The sequence below is a fragment of the Neolamprologus multifasciatus genome, chromosome 13, assembly GCF_963576455.1.
Source record: "Neolamprologus multifasciatus chromosome 13, fNeoMul1.2, whole genome shotgun sequence".
In the NCBI taxonomy this organism is placed as follows: domain Eukaryota; kingdom Metazoa; phylum Chordata; class Actinopteri; order Cichliformes; family Cichlidae; genus Neolamprologus; species Neolamprologus multifasciatus.
This window is the reverse complement of record NC_140451.1, coordinates 1,484,832-1,499,591: the sequence shown is the minus strand read 5'-3', so window position 1 is coordinate 1,499,591 and position 14,760 is coordinate 1,484,832. Positions and strand designations below refer to the sequence as shown.

Here is a 14,760-nt window from a genome sequence, read left to right as displayed (position 1 = left end):
ACCAAAGATTTTTGAGGACAATCAAGGAACTATCGCATTGGCAAAGAATCCTGTTAACAGACAAAGGTGTAAGCATATCGATATCAAGTATCATTTTGTAAGATCAACAGTTAATGCTGAAAATTTGATGTTGGAATATTGTTCGACAGGTCTGATGGTGGCCGATGTTATGACAAAGCCAGCAACAAAGGGGAAGTTATTGAAGTTTGAGAAATATATGTTTGGAGTGTAAACAAATAGTAAAGAAAAACTGTTTCTTTTGGAATGCATGTAAAGCTGACAAAGTGAGTGCAAGTGGGGGTGTTGAGCTAGTTAATAGGTATGCCCTCATTGTCATCTGTTGTGATTTTATTTTGAAAGGATGCTTCCTGTTATGCTGCGGAGTGCACGCGAGAGTTCAATAAACAATGTCACCTTTTGGTGTGATGTTCCGGTGAAAGCCGATGCCCCACGTGTGATTATTCCTCCGACTAAATAATAAGTATCCTCAATATTCATGCAGAGTCTGCTGGAAGACCCGTCTCTGCTAACAAAGTGTCTTATTGTTGAAAACTCACATGTAAGGTCACTTTGAGTGGGTGCACTTAGGAATACAACCACCATCAGTGTCTCCATTCAAAGTGATCTTGATATGAAACATTGTAGTGGCAATTCCTTTGTTTGACAAATCAAACATCCCACAATCAAAAGTCCACAAGCCACTGCTGCACTGAGAGACTATTTTGTACGCAGGAAAAAGAAGTCCATTGTCCAAAACTTCCAGTTTGGCAATAACAAGATCCAATTTTTTTGTTACCTCCTGCTGCTTCTCCTGCTCTGGTAAAAAACCATAGGCCCACCCCAGTGCATGCTGGTCCTATACCAGTCGCTTTATTTATAGAAAACAAAATGGCCCTACAGCTCTACCTGACTAATTTAACAAATTAACATCAAACAAACTTTGAAACAAAATATTAACCAACAAATAACTTAAAAATAAACCCTAAAATATAAGTAAACTAACAACAAACTTTAATTTCAAAATAAGAAAAAATAAGAACAAATAGCTCCAACAAACATAGAACTCAATTTGATAGACATAACATGGAGGGTCAGTTAGTAATTGTAGCAGTCGATGAGCGTGTCTATTTGAGATGTTCTTTAAGTGAAACATATAATCTAAAGTTTGCTTCAAAGTGTCTAATTGCTGTAAACTCGTATGCAAGGTCACTTTGAGTGGGTGCACTTAGGAATACAACCACCATCAGTGTCTCCATTCAAAGTGATCTTGATGTGAAACACAGAACTCAATTTGATATACATAACTTGAAGGGTCAGGTAGAATTTGTAGCAGTTGTTGTGTACAACTGGTCCAAGCAGATGCACTTACTGAATCAAGAGACAAGTTCTTCCATGAGTTGGACCAATAATACAGACTTGTAATGAATGCTCTTCCTTACCAGTGAATCCCGAAGCTCTTTTGGAATATCCTGTGTTGTCTGTGTTTCCAAATCCATGAGAGATGCTTGAACATGAGTCTCCTTTTATATGAACTGAATACTCCTCTTGCAGTCCCACCCACTTTTAAATTAACGGGATTCAATCATGAAACTAATGGATGGCTAACGACTGTTGTAGCACAAGCAAACAATTATTTAATATGAAGACAATGTGAATAACATGTTGAGGGATTGGCTGTGTTAGTTGACATTAGACAATCCCAATAAACATGTAGGATGAAGATCAAAATGTGGTCCAATCAAGTTTTTTTTAGATAATATATGTTGTTGTTTTGTGTGTGTTTGTTATCAATGTTGTGAAAAACGTTAAGCTTAGTAAGCCATCAAGCACTGATTACTCGTAGAAGAGCACCAATAGGAGACAGAACTAATTAGAAGGTGTTATTATTCAGTCTGTACATCGAATAGAAGGCACTAACCACAAGGTGATCTTCAATGCATCTCTGTGTGAATGTGAACGGGGCGAGAAGACCCCCACTGACTGCATGTCTTTAGACTGTGGGAGGAAGCTGGAGAGAACATGCAGACTCCACACAAAGACCCCGGCCTGATGGGGTTAGGGTCCTGAGTTTGATACCCCAAACTGAACGCAGGACAGAGGAAGGGATGGGTGATGTTCATGTGTGCCCAGGTGTATGATGTGGCTCTTTGCAGTGACACAGTAAAAAATGTGGCTGTTTGTCTGTGACTGGTTGGCTGCCCCAGCCCTGGCCCTTCATGTATTTCAGTAATGTCTTTTTCTCCCGTCTCCTCCTCTCGTTTACATGTTTTGCCCTTGTGACCCATTCCTTCTGTCACGTGTGTTTTCCCCCCAGCCATCATGTTCTGTTTGTGCTTAGTTATGTCCATGTCTCATCTCTAGTCCTCTTTTCCCTCTGTATGTATTTACAGTGTACGTGTTCCTCGTCGGTTCGTCATGCTAAGTCTGCGTGTCTTATTCCGTCATGTGTCATGTATCACTCCAAATCTCACTGACTTTAACTAATAATAACTGTTTGCTGAGTGTTATGTCTAAAAGGTATTGCACAATCGCCTCTAGTAGAGGATCAGGTTTGTTTTCCACTGATAATGGATTTTAACATGACTGACCAATGATTGTGGAGCACGTCCATGTAGGATCTTATAAATACAACGAGCAAACTTAAATGTTTTAAAATGTTCAAAACTTAATATATTATATTTCTGAAGTATGACGGAAGGAAAAAGTTTCATATTTTTAAAAAAAATCCAATTTCATATGATCAAATTTATGTCAAAAAGTTCATATTTATTCCTCCTATGTCATGTGTGAGTACTGTACTGTAAATGTCATATATATCAGATGATACTGATAACCTAATGCTAATAACTATGCAGAGGTCTCTAGGCCTCGACTTTTATGGAGCATGTGAAGTTTGGGGCAGAGTGGACAAAGAAAAGTTTCTCAGCAGGTTCAACAGGTTGCTACAACACAGGCCGATGAAGTATTGCACTCACTCATCCAAACTGGCAAACATGTAACATACACCCTAAGACTGATCCTGCTTTTTACTCCTTTGCTATGATTTAATTTGATATTATGTAGCCATGGAGACAGTTTGCATAGATTAGAATGTTAGATTCCTGTGATGTCATCAATGCCCGATGTTTTGTTTTAATGTCTTGTGATAGTTCTAAGTGCAGACAAAGTCAGAGTTCAAGTGAGTTTAGTCCAATTTTGATCCAGTTTCTGACATGTGGTCAAAATCTTGGCCGACCTTTACCACACCACGTGCTGTGGGTGTGCGTAAATATCTAGGTGAGTAAAGTCTCCTTTACCTGTTAAATTCAATTTGTTTTGTCTCTCTGTAGAGGACTTTGAAGAAAAATACGAAGAGCAGGATAAGCTGGGTGAAGGAGGCTTTGGGACTGTCTTCTTTGGAAAACGCAGAGAAGACAATTTCCCAGTATAACTTCTTATGTGTGCACTTTACAATTCTTCTAACCCACTACAGTGGGTGGCTGTAGGTCAGGTGGCAGAGCAGGACAAAGAAAAGTTTCTGAAAAAGTTTGAATCACAGCAGATAAGCGAGTCTGGCATTGATATTTGACATAACAACAGAGAAGCGAGTCTGGCATTGATATGTAAAGTGTAGAAGTAAATTTAAATACATTTTAAGTTTTGATATTTACATGTTTACACGTTTGAATGTTTAGACATGCATGTTCAAACCAGTAATAAGTATGTGTTATATCTACCTGGTTGTTTTCCTGTTTAGATCTGAGTATAAGATTTCCTGGTTTCTGAGAGGCCAGTGAAGTATTCATGAGGGCGGCACAAGTAAAGAGGCTGCTAAAAAGTTATCCGTCTCCATCTTGCTGTTTCTAATTATTCAGAGAGATTCCAGACCATCTAGTGAACCCTCACGTTACATCTGGTGGCAGCGGTGGGATTTATTTTCTTGATGGCTCTGTGTATTTGGTGAGTTCTACTCCCAAGCTGCGGATAGGATCTTTTTTTTTTCCCGCTCGGATTTATCCCTCTCTGTGAACAGCTGATGAACTGAAAATAATAACAGTAATAGTTTTTGGAGATAGTAAGGATTGTTGCAGCTTTTCTCTCTGTTTTTGTGATTTTTGTGATTTTTTTGAGCTGGATATTTGTTGGGAACATGTCAGCTGACGAGAGTGAATCTGTGCACGAGCTGCGCTCTTCTCCTGTGCCACATTCGAGGTCAGTGGATGCAATACGGACTGTTGCTGCTCCCGCCCACCATACCGTCTCCAGTGCCCTGACAATAGATCTTCCACCTGTTTTTAAAGGAGATGGGACTGAATCTTTTACTAGTTGGTCTCGTCGCTTTGAAGTGGCAGTGCAAGCTATGACTCCACCTGAGGTCGATTTGGCAACTGTGATGTCCTCTGTTCTGCCTACTCGTCTAGCAGATGCTGCATTTTTGTACTGGGACAGTTTGCCTTCATCAACCCAGAAAGACTATGATCTAGTGAAGGATAAGCTGAAAGAGGTTTTCGGTCCAAAATATTCTCTGCCATTCTTCCAGACACATGTGAACGCTCGCCCCCGGAAACCAGGTGAAAGTTTAGATGTATACAGCGCAGATATTACCCGTCTTGTGCTTGAAGCTTTCCCTAACTATGACTACAATGCCTTGGAAGGTGAAAAATTTCGCCGTTTTGTTGCTGGGTTAGACCCCACCTTGCAATCTAAGATTCATGAGATGGGTGCAGAGGATCTCAACGGAGCCCTGCGCATTGCCAGCCGTTGTGAGAGAGCACGGGCAGCATTGCAACTTACAGCTGCAGGATCCTCTCATATTCCGTCTTCGGAACAGGTTGCTATGATACGTCCTCAGCCTACTGATGCTAAACTTCTTCAAGCAGTTGAGGAGCTCACGCTTACTGTAACCAGCCTGAAACATGAAGTACAGCAGTTACGGGAGAAACAGAGTTACCTTGCCCAGCGTTTGGACTCCAGTCGTGATAGATCCTCCTCTTCCAATGTTCAGTACAGCACCCGCAGTGCATCCCCGTCGCCTTATCATGCCAGACAACATCCCAGAGACTATTGCTCACCTGAGAGGCGTTATCATCGTGATCCAGAGTCTCACCGTGAACGTCCTTCTTCCCCTGTTCCCCAGAGGTTCAATGAGTGGGACAAATGTGAGAAACATGATCAACGCACATACCATTCCCAACAGCCCTCCCAGTATTCCAGGTACAATTACCCTGACAATAACAGATACCGACGCAGTCCCAGTCCTGCTCCATGTAGAGTTAGAGATGCCGGGTCCTACAGTAGGACCAGTGTTCGTTTCCAGTCCCCGGAAAGGCCTGCACATTTAACCTCCGGCCCACAGGGAAACTTTCATTAGCTGCTGTTGAGGGGCAAACATCAGCTACAGTATCAGAGCCCCAAAACCACATCCCCCAGTTCCCCTCAGAATCTGATGGATCAGTCTCCTCTAACGTTTTGGCTATTGTCGAGGGCATTGAAGTGTGTGCTCTAATTGACTCTGGTTCCTTTGTCTCCCTTGTGAGTGAAGATTTTCGAAACTCTCATCCAGCTTTAAAAAAACGGCCTATGGTAGCATCCTCTGTGCCAGCTCGTTCGGTCAATGGAGAACGTCTGGAAATCTTAGGCAAGTTAACTGTTGGTATTAGGCTTGGGACTCAGGTATGGCAGCAGGAATTTGAAGTCCTCAGGGGTGCTTACCAGCCAGTCATTCTAGGTTGGGATTTTCTGCAGAGGCACCATGCTCTTCTCGACCTCAAAAACAAAGTACTGCAACTGTGGGACATGAAAATTCCCCTGTTGCTCAAAGGACATGAGGTGGCTGCCTGCTGTAATGTTTCTGTGTTAGCGCCAACCAAAATCCCAGCTATGAGCGAAACTCTGATCACAGCCTGTGTGTCAGCAGCCACACCGGCTTCTCCTGTTCCAACAGACTACTATGGTGTCTTGATCCCTAATCCAACATGTGACATCGTTGTGGCTCACACTCTCAGTGAAGTTCAGAATGGTACTACAGTGGTTCGAATGCTTAATCCCTCCAGCGATGAAATCGAACTGTACCCTGGACAGCATCTTGGTGAGTTTCATTCAGGCTCATCTGTTGATATCATCCCTCTGGAGCAGACATGTTGTGCTACTTCACCTGTGTATGATTCGACTCTGCAGGTAGAAATTGATGAAACAAACTTGTCACACTCCCAGGTTCAGTCCCTGAAATCACTTCTCCAGAAGTATTCAGGAATCTTCAGTAAGCACTCAGAGGACAGAGGTCACACAGGCATAATTAAGCATCATATTCACACAGGTGATGCAACACCGATTAAACAAAGAGCCTATAGAGTGACACCCGAACAGAGAGCTGAAATACAGACTCAAGTTGACAACCTTTTAAAGGCAGGTGTCATCGAAGAAAGCTACAGCCCATGGGCCGCCCCAGTTGTTTTGGTGCGAAAGAAAAATGGTACGTGGCGTTTCTGTCTCGACTATAGGAAACTCAATGCAGTGACAATCAAAGACTCTTATCCTCTTCCAAGGGTTGATGATGCACTGGATGCTCTGTCAGGTTCTGCCTGGTTCTCCACAATGGACCTTCAACATGGCTATTGGCAGGTTGAACTGGAAGAGAAGGATCGTGAGAAAACTGCTTTCACAACTGGCAGTGGACTTTACCACTTCACTGTTATGCCCATGGGACTCACAAACGCTCCAGCCACATGTCAGCGGTTAATGGAGATGGTACTTCGTGGCCTTCCCTGGAAAACCTGCTTAGTGTATTTGGATGATGTCCTCATTTACAGCCGCTCTTTCGCAGAACATCTCCAGCACCTGGAAGAAATCTTCGGCAGATTCCAGGCAAGTGGTTTGAAGCTAAACCCCTCAAAATGCTGTTTTGCCAAAGATCAGGTACAATTTCTGGGCCACATTGTATCAAAAAATGGCATTCAGCCTGACCCCAGAAATGTGAACAGTGTGCAAGCCTGGCCTATTCCACGAACAGCGACAGAAGTGAGGTCATTCCTTGGACTTTGTTCATATTATCGCAAGTTCATTCAAAACTTTGCGCACCAGAGTGTCCCCCTACATGCTCTCGCTGAAAAGCATGCAACTTTTCAATGGACTTCTCAGTGCCAGGATGCATTCATGTATCTGAAACATGCCCTCTCAAACCCTCCAGTGGTTTCATTCCCTGACTTCACATTGCCATTTTCTCTGTATACTGATGCTTCAAGTACAGCGATTGGCAGTGTACTAGCTCAAAAACAGGGACAGCAAGAGAAAGTCATTGCCTATGCTAGCCATGCGCTTACAAAGGCAGAACGAAAGTGGTCGACTTATGATCGAGAACTCTGGGCCATTGTTTGGGCAGTTAGACATTTTCGTCACTATCTCTACAAGCAGCCATTTGTTATTGTCACGGATCACAAGCCCCTCCTGGGTCTTCGGAAAATACCCATTGACAGTGATAGAACTGGTCGCCGTGCTCGCTGGGCTCTTGAACTTGATCCTTTTGAATGGACTGTGATTCATAAAGATGGCCACCGCCACCTCAATGCGGACGCACTCTCACGTCGCCCTGTCACTGGTGACACCGTAGAGCAGGACACAGTCTGCACTGCTTCTGCTACCTTGAGACCTGAAGAGAGGTGCGTAGGTCCTGCAGGCCCGCCCAACCATAGTCCCTGCAGTACTGACCAAAAACACATTCCATGCAATGACTTTTCTGATCCACGACTGCAGTGTGCAGCACTATCTGTTTCATCCACATTTGTGCTTGAGCTGCCTGAAGATGATCTCAAAAGCGAACAACAAAAAGATCCTGTACTGTCAGAAGTCATTGGCTGGAAAGCTAAGGGTCGGAAACCACCCTACTGGCGTATGAAAAAATGCCCACCTCAGGAAAAAGTGCTATGGCATGAGTACTCTAGACTTACCTTCCACAATGGCTTACTCTGTCGTAAAGCTTTCAACCCGTCCCAAAAGTCAGTGTTGCATCAGTTGGTTGTTCCTGAATCTTTAAAAGACACTCTTCTACAGCTGCTGCATGGCAACCCAGTGTCCGGTCATCTATCAGCAGATAAGGTCCTGAAACGTGCTCAGCAGCTATATTACTGGCCATTCATGTCACGTGACATCAGAATATGGTGCACACAATGCACTCCATGTGATGCCAGACGGAATCCCACACCTCATCACAGAGCTCCAATGAAAACAATTGTTGCTACGGAGCCATTTCAAAAGGTGGCAGCTGACATACTTGAACTCCCCATTACGAGTCGTAGCAACAGATATGTGCTCGTTGTTCAAGACTATTTCTCGAAATATGTCAATCTCTATGCTATCCCAGACCAACGTGCCACAACAGTTGCAAAATGCCTGTTTGACAACTTCATCTGTCAGCACGGCGTCCCTGAAATGCTACACACAGACCAAGGACGTCAATTTGAATCTGACCTGGTGAAACATCTGTGTCAGCTGCTAGGCATCCAGAAGACACGGACCAGCCCATATCACCCTCAATGCGACGGTATGGTTGAGAGGTTCAACCGAACACTTATTGACCAGTTAGCTAAGTTACTCCTTCAGCAGCCTGGCGAATGGGATGACTGCCTCAATCAAGTTGCTTTGGCTTACAACACCAGTCCTCACTCTACCACGGGGTTTACGCCATTTTTTCTCACACATGGACATGAGGCACGGATGCCTGCTAATATGCTGTTGCCTACCAACATGCCAGCATCATCTACCTCTGCTTCTCCTGCTGACTACGTCACCCAGTTGACTCAGAGACTTCAGTCTGCCTTCAGCACTGCTGCATGGAACAGAGATTGTGCCCACACCCAGCAGAAACAACTGTATGATAGGGGCATCAAACACACTCCTTATGGTCCGGGTGACTTGGTGTGGTTAAATGACCCCACTACAGCAAAGCAGAAACTTGCTCCACATTGGAAGGGCCCCTTTGAGATATTGGAGTGCCTTGGAACAGATGGAGAAAACCCTGGTGTCACGTACAGGATTCGCTACCTCCTGGACCAATCAGATAAGACTCAAATTGTTCACTACAATCGTCTCAGGCCTTACAAAGCACCTGTCCCTAAAGGTGGAACCAACTCGCCTGCTGGTGACATACCTGCACAGCCCCAGATTCCACAATTGACTGCATTATCAGGTGCTTTGCCCTTCACAGCTTCAAAATCTGCAGCTAAAGGGAGCTGGAATGTTCAGGGCCGCAGACCTGCAACCTCATCAGACCCTCAGGTTTGTCAGCCACCACTTCTAAACCAGTCACGACCCCATTCCCACTCTCCTTTGTCCCCTCCTCCTCGGTCTGAGACTGTAACAACTCCCCCCTTTGGCCATGTGGTGATACACCAATCAGACATTGTCCCTTCAACTCCTCATCGAGTATCTGGTGTTTCACGGCGATGTGGGAGACGTCAAGTTGTACCTCCCAGATACCTCAAGGACTATGTTTTGAACTGAACTTGTTTTTGGTTTTGCTGTTGTTTTATCGTTGTCCCCTTTGCTCGCAGTATGTTGTTTCGTTTTTTTTCCTTTTCTGTAGGGAAACGGGGACGTTTCTTATGTGAGGGGGGGAGGAAAATGTAAAGTGTAGAAGTAAATTTAAATCCGTTTTAAGTTTTGATATTTACATGTTTACACGTTTGAATGTTTAGACATGCATGTTCAAACCAGTAATAAGTATGTGTTATATCTACCTGGTTGTTTTCCTGTTTAGATCTGAATATAAGATTTCCTAGTTTCTGAGAGGCCAGTGAAGTATTCATGAGGGCGGCACACAGGAAGTGTGGGTTGTTGTTGCCGTGTGCTGAGAGTAAAGAGGCTGCTAAAAAGTTATCCGTCTCCATCTTCCTGTTTCTAATTATTCAGAGAGATTCCAGACCATCTAGTGAACCCTCACGTTACAGATATTTGACATCCCAAAAGAGATAAATCTGGCATTGACATTTGACATCACAGCAGAGAAGCGAGTTTCGCATTGATATTTGACATCACAGCAGAGAAGCGAGTTTCGCATTGACATTTGACATCACAACAGAGAAGCGAGTCTGGTATTGACATTTGACATCACAACAGAGAAGCGAGTTTGGCATTGATATTTGACATCACAGCAGAGAAGCGAGTTTCGCATTGATATTTGACATCACAACAGAGAGAAGCGAGTCTGGCATTGATATTTGACGTCACAACAGAGAGACGAATCTGGCATTGATATTTGACATCACAACAGAGAAGCGAGTTTGGCATTGATATTTGACATCACAACAGAGAAGCGAGTCTGGCATTGATATTTGACATCACAACAGAGAAGCGAGTTTGGCATTGATATTTGACATCACAACAGAGAAGCGAGTCTGGCATTGATATTTGACATCACAACAGAGAGACTGGATGTGATGTCAGAACCCTCTAAATCGTGTAATTTACAGATATTTAATTCCAATGATTTGACTGCATCATTGTGTCTTTGAGTTATGACCCAAACTCTCTTTCAACTTTGTGAATAAATTCACGTCCCCCTGTGACCTCATAATTACACCACAGTTCAGATGGCATGAATGAGTCATGAGGTCACACCAACAGTGACAACATCAGCAGTGACATCACTAAAGTTGCCAGGTGAGTCCATAAATAGAACCCGTGACGTGGAGCAGGTACCGCCGTTTTGGACGATGCCACAACGCAGGTATAGACGCAAACGTGCCTCTCGCCCCGTTCGCAGACGCAGGAGAGCCCACAAGGCCTCGGGTGTCCGCAGACGTGGGAGAAGATACCGTCGCAGACATTAGACAATCTCAATAAACATGTAGGATGAACATCAAAATGTGGTCCAATCAAGCTTTTTTTAGATAATATATGTTGTTGTTGTTTTGTGTGTGTTTGTTATCAATGTTGTGAAAAACGTTAAGCTTAGTAAGCCATCAAGCACTGATTACTCGTAGAAGAGCACCAATAGGAGACAGAACTAATTAGAAGGTGTTATTATTCAGTCTGTACATCGAATTGACTATGTGCACGTTAGCATATGCTACTTCCAGTGCGGAAACTCCTGTGGGGAGCTTTGTTTCCGGTGTCCTATTCACGCCCTGTTTACGGTCCAAAACAAGTTAAGCAAATAAATAAATAAAGCGGCGATTTACATTTCTATACATGTCTCGGGCATTTACCCAATATATCTGTAAATGATGTTCATCGACTTGTCAATATTTTTACCCGCGCCTCAGGGCAAAAGAGAAAAGTGATTCAAATGTTATATTTCTCAGCTGTCCTTCATTTATCGCGGGTGTTATGTTCTAAAAATAACCAGCGATAGGTGAAATCAAGTAGCCAATTTTATTTTTTGACGGTGCAAAACGTTTCGTTGACATCGTGGACATACAGTACTGCACTTCAGAGTTACACTGCTAGCCATCGATGCAGCGATTCTGTACTGTACAGGAGAGACGTCACGTCACGGAGGAGATCGTCTGCAGCGATCAGGACGCAGGACACAATGTGATATAAAAAAATAAGCATGCAAACTTGCACTAAAAAAGCTGCGAAACAGCCAGGTGAAAGGTGAACCGCGTTATAGTGAGGGACCGCTGTAATTTTGAAGGTAAGTCACAACATACCCTTGTAAATACTAATGTATAGAAACCCTTACCAGCAATCATTCATTTTTTGTGTGGCTCTTTTTCACGGTTTGTTAACATGCTGTGTAGGTGTGTACTTGACTAGCTGATATCGACATAACGGGAAACATCTGGTTTGACTATTGTTCACCTGTAGTTTGAATGCTGAACATTTACCTGTTTAAATCATAAGACCAGTCACTATACAGAGATGTGCTTCTGAATGTGGACGATGTGTCTTCTGCTGCAGTTCTGCTTGTGTTGAGTGATGTAAACAACTGATCGATCTAAACTCTTTAAACGTCAAAGTTGATCATTAGATTTTTTATAACACAACAGTGGTGAGTGTTCCCACCTTCTCCTCTTTGTAACTTAACGTGATCTTTCCGTTTTCGAGTTTTGGACATGATTTTGGAGTATATCTTAGCAGTAGCGATTGATCGCAAAGTAAAGCTACCGGAAATGCACAATCCCACATCCGGTCTCAAACCAGGAAGTTAGCATTTTCTCGTGCACAGGGTCAATTGAAGGCACTAACCACAAGGTGATCTTCAATGCATCTCTGTGTGAATGTGAACGGGGCGAGAAGACCCCCACTGACTGCATGTCTTTAGACTGTGGGAGGAAGCTGGAGAGAACATGCAGACTCCACACAAAGACCCCGGCCTGATGGGGTTAGGGTCCTGAGTTTGATACCCCAAACTGAACGCAGGACAGAGGAAGGGATGGGTGATGTTCATGTGTGCCCAGGTGTATGATGTGGCTCTTTGCAGTGACACAGTAAAAAATGTGGCTGTTTGTCTGTGACTGGTTGGCTGCCCCAGCCCTGGCCCTTCATGTGCTTCAGTAATGTCTTTTTCTCCCGTCTCCTCCTCTCGTTTACATGCTTTGCCCTTGTGACCCATTCCTTCTGTCACGTGTGTTTTCCCCCCAGCCATCATGTTCTGTTTGTGCTTAGTTATGTCCATGTCTCATCTCTAGTCCTCTTTTCCCTCTGTATGTATTTACAGTGTACGTGTTCCTCGTCGGTTCGTCATGCTAAGTCTGCGTGTCTTATTCCATCATGTGTCATGTATCACTCCAAATCTCACTGACTTTAACTAATAATAACTGTTTGCTGAGTGTTATGTCTAAAAGGTATTGCACAATCGCCTCTAGTAGAGGATCAGGTTTGTTTTCCACTGATAATGGATTTTAACATGACTGACCAATGATTGTGGAGCACGTCCATGTAGGATCTTATAAATACAACGAGCAAACTTAAATGTTTTAAAATGTTCAAAACTTAATATATTATATTTCTGAAGTATGACGGAAGGAAAAAGTTTCATATTTTTAAAAATATCCAATTTCATATGATCAAATTTATGTCAAAAAGTTCATATTTATTCCTCCTATGTCATGTGTGAGTACTGTACTCTAAATGTCATATATATCAGATGATACTGATAACCTAATGCTAATAACTATGCAGAGGTCTCTAGGCCTCGACTTTTATGGAGCATGTGAAGTTTGGGGCAGAGTGGACAAAGAAAAGTTTCTCAGCAGGTTCAACAGGTTGCTACAACACAGGCCGATGAAGTATTGCACTCACTCATCCAAACTGGCAAACATGTTGTTAGGAGTTGGTGGGGTTTCTCTGGTGTGGTGTCACGGGGTCTGCTTCTGTTTTCAGCTCAGGTAGGCGGGGTGGTGTGTCACGGGATGCTGACACACCGGCGGTGCATCAGACGTCATTTGATGGAGCGTTACTTAGGAGCAGCGCGACTGACGTCTGGTGTCGGAGTATTGCCACCTCCTCGAGTGGTAACGTGTTTAATTCTCCGCGGTGTGCATTAAGGCCAACCTATGTCTGGGATTTTGTTTGCTTACCTGTTGTCTTGTATCCTCAGCGGGATCCATCACCCGCTTACCTATCAGCTGTTTGTGAAGCCGCATTTCCGGGATCACTACGGAGATCAATTACAGCGTTTCTCCCACATCCCGAGAATCCCCGCCCGAGCCCGTACAGCCAGTGTGACAAGTGAGCTCTCCAACTCTCCCCATGTTTGTTGCTGTTTCTTACCGGTGGTTTGGCATCTCCCTCTAAAGTTTCGTTTTTCTTTTTCTTATAGATCCACCCTGCGTGCGCGGGTAACCCCTTTCCCTCCGAATACGTGTCAGCGTCCTCCCCTGGTTTCCCTCTGTTTGTCCCTCTGTATAATTTCATATAATTTTGACACCACAAATAAAGAGCACTCCTTGCATTTTCTGCGCTTCTGTGTGTTCTGCCATAGAGTCCGTTCACTCAGCATAACACATGTAACATACACCCTAAGACTGATCCTGCTTTTTACTCCTTTGCTATGATTTAATTTGATATTATGTAGCCATGGAGACAGTTTGCATAGATTAGAATGTTAGATTCCTGTGATGTCATCAATGCCCGATGTTTTGTTTTAATGTCTTGTGATAGTTCTAAGTGCAGACAAAGTCAGAGTTCAAGTGAGTTTAGTCCAATTTTGATCCAGTTTCTGACATGTGGTCAAAATCTTGGCCGACCTTTACCACACCACATGCTGTGGGTGTGCGTAAATATCTAGGTGAGTAAAGTCCTTTACCTGTTAAATTCATCTTCATTTGGGGCTTTTACTTCAGGTGTTTTGATTCAGTAGTAACCAAGTGATCTTTGTACAAACTGCAGACCGCCACACTGATCCCTGGTTCCTCAGGATAGAGGACAGGACATCAGATGGGCGAATCAAGAGCTCCAAACGGAAAGATTGTGCCACAGAAAGACTGGAAAAAGCTTCCCAAAGAAGCAAGGACAGCAAAAGTCCGGTTGGGTGGTCAAAAGGACCCAGGACCATGACACAAGACCTTATTGAGCACTCTTCCATCCTATCCAAGACCGTCCTGGATGACAGGAGCAAATCTATTCTTGAGAAACTCTGATGGGGGCAAGAAAAAAAAGTGAAATCCCTATCTGTGGGGTGAGCTACTCGCCAGGAATCAAAAATTTCTAGATCAGAACAAAACTCTTTCAATCTAATGCTTTTTGGGGACAATTCACCCCCTGGTGGAGATTTATCAACCCTAGGATCAGGAACACAATTAAAATCACCTCCCAAAACCAAATATGGGGAAGCTATGG

General features: G+C 43.7%; 2 long non-coding RNA genes across 2 annotated transcripts; one reads left to right on the top strand and one right to left on the bottom strand.

The window, feature by feature from the left end:
• Positions 1 to 1,790: 1,790 nt before the first annotated feature.
• LOC146504758 (uncharacterized) lies at positions 1,791 to 14,445 on the bottom strand. The gene is made up of 2 exons (XR_014877636.1): positions 14,228 to 14,445; positions 1,791 to 3,296 (listed from the first exon to the last, which is right to left on the bottom strand). It is a non-coding gene; the product is annotated as an uncharacterized LOC146504758 (long non-coding RNA).
• Positions 13,528 to 13,873, top strand: LOC146504759 (uncharacterized). The gene is made up of 2 exons (XR_014877635.1): positions 13,528 to 13,650; positions 13,742 to 13,873. It is a non-coding gene; the product is annotated as an uncharacterized LOC146504759 (long non-coding RNA).
• Positions 14,446 to 14,760: the final 315 nt, after the last annotated feature.